At 37.7% G+C, this 4,607-nt stretch overlaps 1 protein-coding gene across 2 annotated transcripts in view; it reads right to left on the bottom strand.

Moving 5' to 3' along the window:
- LOC106944690 (uncharacterized) overlaps positions 1-4,607 on the bottom strand; it is a 72,876-nt gene that overhangs the window by 27,701 nt on the left and 40,568 nt on the right. The gene's annotated exons all lie outside the window — the stretch shown is intronic.

Raw genomic sequence — 4,607 nt, 5'->3', positions numbered from 1 at the left:
TATTTTCTCTTTTTTACCTTTAGCGTCTTCTTTTCTGTCCTCCTCACATTCTTTCGGAGTCTGCCCACCAGGAGAGTTAGACTTCATCCCTCTGGTGGATTTCCTCACTGAAACAGACGATAAATTAGCCGGTTTTTCTCGTGTTTTGCTGTTCTGGTGTCGGCATAAGAGATGGAAATCCGTCAGTCTCACCAGGAGTCGTCCCCGCCGTGTTCTTGGCTCGATTGCGCCTCCTGGTGGTTGTGGCTTCTTGTTCTTGGTCTTCAGTGTCTGTGATGCTGTCCAAGTTCGCTCCATCTGGTGAGGTGTCTGGTTCTGCTTTTCCCTCCTTACAGTCAGATTTGACCATTGAACTCTCGTTTTCCTGTGACATACTGACATCTGCAGATAATGAAAGAACTTCCTGAGTCTCTGAATCTGCAGAAGAGGGTTTGGGTGAAAGTCTGATTTTTTTAGATTTGGGTGAAGGTGATGAAGGCGGTGAGCGCTTGGTTTTAGGGGACGGCGTCGATGTCTCGTCTGAGCTCTGCTCCTCGCTTCTCTTTTCAGGACTCTGTTTTGATACAGACATGTTATGATTAACAACAGTGAGCAACTGAGAAAATATCTTTCACGTTATTCAAAAACCACCAGGTTGAAACCAGTCAAGGCATTTCCAGGATTTCAAGCTCAAATTAAAGACTTTTTAAGATTATTATGAATGGAATTTAATGTACAAACTTTATCAAGCCAACTGGCGATAAATTTGGACTTACCCGTGATGGACACAAAAATGCTAGCTAGTTAGCAAGCTAGCTTTAGCAGTGAGTTAGCAATAGTTTCACATGAAATGTAGATGTTTGAACGCAAAACAGCATTTTTTTAATATAAAAAGTTATAATCAATTAAAAAGTACTGTTTTACTTATATTAAAAATCATTAGGTTTTGTTTAATTGTTTAGTTTATTGCTTTATTTTGAGACTTGCAAAAAGAAATATTTATATTATACCTCTCAATAGGTGAAAAACAGAACAAAAAATATCTAAAATATTTAAAGTATACATCATAGTTATAATAAATGTACACACAGTAAGGACAAGGAGTCATTCAATTATTTTTTATATATGTAATGCTGCATTTAGACTTAAATAATAGCACACTCTTTATGTTGTATTATTTTAAATAACTGTTATCACTGGGAAATATGTAGTATAGGATGGGTGTCTCAAAGACCAAAACTGCTTTTGATGATATTAAAAATGTTTAAAAATATGGATGAGGATGTGAGATTTAAGTGTCGTTCAACGTGGGAATAATTTAAGGGCTTGTTTGGAATGGGGAGATTTAAATGTTTGTAGGTTTTGAATAGGACAGGAGCAGGAAATCATAAGATCTTGTATCATCTGCCTGCTGCTTTTCGAACAATGAATAATGTAAAACTGCGTGTCAATGGGCAAGATCATTTTTTCCCCTTTTTGTTCGAAATAAATAACTAAAATTTACTTTTTAGATGCACTGTAGCTCAAGCTATAATCACTATAGAGCAAGCATGGGTTTGCTATTTAATAAACCTAAGTAAAATAAAATGATAAAAAAAAACAGTTTGAAATGGAGTGAGAAGAAGAAACTTAACTCATATTAAAGAAAAAAAAAAGTCACCTGTTGTCTTTGTGTGGAGCTTCTTTGTTGGAGTTTGAACTGAAGAACCAGAGATTTAATCACATTAAAACTCTTCATATCCATTTTAGGAATCTCTACGTTTTCCTCCTTTGACTGGACCAGACTTGCGGTTTCCGGCGCAGAGCAGTTTGTTGAATCTGCTTCTTTTCCGTCTGCCTTCTCCACGTCAGGCACAGCTGATGTGGAGTTGGTCATTTTCTTGGTTTCACGTTTCCCCTGAGTCGCTGCATCACTTGATCCTGCTGCGGGTTCAGCAGAGGGAACGGGCTCGGCAGAATCTGGGGTTCTGGAGCGTGTCGTCTTCTTATTAAGAGGCGGTTCTGGAGTTTTCACAGCACTGGGCTCGGTGTGGTTTTCCTCTGGGTCCAGATCCAGGTGCACTGGGATGTCTTGGTAACCCAGAAGGCGAAATTTCCTGCTCTTTACACTGAAAGTGACATCAGGAAAAACTGTCTCAGTCACAGAAAAAAAAAACATACACAATGTTCATTTCTATAGAATACAATCCAATTGTTTGTGAAGTAAAAAAATTAAACAATCACCTTTCAGACTAATCAAAATACTGCAACTGTTTGATGTGTTGGATCTTAAAGGGTTTCAATTAGTAACCAAATCCCAAATCAAGTTGTTTTTTTCACTGATAAACTGTTTAAATCTGGTATGTAACTTTTATAATAAATTAGTTTTTTTCTGTTTTTATAAGTTTGTTAAAACTGTCTATGCTGTGACAGTTTAATATGAGACAGATAATACGTGAAAATTTGCTGGTGCCGTCTGAAGAAATGCAAAAATCCTGACCAAAAACAACCAATCAGAGCCAGAAGGCGGGTCTTAGCGCCAACAATCAACCTCATGCGCTCCTAGCAGAGAAACGACTTACCATCACAGGAAAACCGCTAATCAGTGACCATGCTAACTAGCCTAGAATTCATGTTAGGCTATGCTAGCTGTAGAGTGGCAGACAGAAAGGAGTGGGAGATGAGCAGTACAGAGAGTGATTGACAGCACTAAGACCCTTCTCCTAAATCTGACTGACAGATTAAACTATCAGAAAGAAATATGGAAAAAAAAATTCTACATAAATTAAATACTGCAGCTTTAGGGGCACTATCTGTATGCACAAAAGGTTTGACATTTTCATGCAAATTTTGACTTGTTCTGCAATATTTTGCATAAAATCGTCTCAGTGCTGCCATCTTTGTCACTAGTTGGTCGCTAGAGGGCTCCAAAAGATTTGCTAAATATAGTGACAGTTGTTAAAGTGGCCCTGACCCCTCTGCACATCTCCACACTTGGCCACACCCCTCTTGGCTCCGCCCATTTTGGAATTTTTCTAAGTTTTCCAGTGGGCGGGTTTTGCTTTCATAGCTACACTTTAAAATCACCTATATGGAGTCTGATTAACGTCACATAAAGCTACAGCTTTCTTCGGGGGATTTTCTTAATATTTGCTCCTTCACGTCCTTCTTGCTTTTTTGCCAAGAAGTTCCAAAAGATCAAAACAATCTCACTATATAAACGTATCAGTCAGGAGAGAGACACTAAAAATAACTCCAGAGCCATAACATCCAAATAGTTTATTAACCTGGGTCTAAATTGCAGGAAATGAAATACTTACGGCTCAATGGCTCCAACTTGCTTCCTGCATAATGAGAAAGAGAAGCTACTTTCAGGAAGATAGAGGTTTGATCCAAGACCTGACAGCTATGAGTGAAACTCCTGAACTTACCAACTGTCACATGTTTCACACAACTTTGGTAGCAGCAAGTTCTCCACCACCTTTGTTACTCCGCTGGATGTTGTCATCTCAATGTAAATCTGTTAAAAGATAATTATGGACAAAGAAAATTAATAAATGAAAGATGACCATAATGTGTATAGGTTTGCGGTTTATGTTTTTAGTATAAAAATGATCAAACCACTTTCTTTGAGAAAGAAAAAGTGTAACTAAATATATTTGCATTTCATTTTTTATGTTGATTTTTGACAATAATGAAGGAAACTGAGCCGGAAGATGTAACATTTCTAATAGAGAAAACTCAAGAAATTGTCCGACCGGAATGAGTCATCCATCAACGAAACTGCAAACCTGAAAGTTGTCTTAATTACGAGAACAAAGTCATGGCATTATTAAAATAGGGACGCAATATTACCAGAAGGAGGCTGTAAAATTATGAGAACAAAATTTATTTTAAATCAGAAAAAAACCCACTTCAAGATCTGAAATGATCAGCTCAGTAAGACCATCTGGTTTCTTTTGAACTAGACAAATTCATTTGCACAACAGCTTCAAAGTCCTACCACTAATAATCTTTTAACACATCAGCATCAAAGTAAATAAAAATTTCCTGCCAAGTATAACTTGATCACATTCCTTAATTTGACTTATTTCACAAACTCTTTACTTCATTTTCATACATTCTGTTTTTATTATGACTGTTCCCGTATTATCGCAACTTTGAAGTAAAACTCAGATCAGGCACATGCCGTACCCGGTCAGCAAGCGGCAGGAAGTTGGTAAACGTAGCGATGTTCGCCACCTCATTTATGACCGTCATGACGATACACTTGTCAAACACTGAAACCTCGATGCAGAGCAGCCGCTCCTCCAGGCCCTCTGGTTCTGGGACAGGCTGGGGAAAAAAAAAAGCAACATCTTGCTTTTCCACAAGTAGCTGATTTGGAACCGTAAACTGATGAAAGAAGGTGATAAAATCGCTCACAGTATTGCTCCATTTCATCAGAGTTTTGTACAAGGTCACCTGTAAAAAATAGCAAGAACACAAAGTGAACATCAACAGGACAAAAAGCAGGAATGACTAGAAGTGCGATTATAATTGTGTCCAAAATAGAAGCTACTACTTTAAAACTAAACAACTTGTCGTTGTAAATAGTTGGAATATGGCGCTTACAAAAACTGGTCTGTGCTAAACAGTCAAAAGCTGTA

This window comes from Poecilia latipinna, unplaced genomic scaffold, assembly GCF_001443285.1.
Source record: "Poecilia latipinna isolate Pla-1442-1.1 unplaced genomic scaffold, P_latipinna-1.0 Scaffold108, whole genome shotgun sequence".
Taxonomy (NCBI): Eukaryota; Metazoa; Chordata; class Actinopteri; order Cyprinodontiformes; family Poeciliidae; genus Poecilia; species Poecilia latipinna.
The sequence above is the reverse complement of the archived record's forward strand: the minus strand, read 5'-3'. Positions and strand labels throughout refer to the sequence as shown.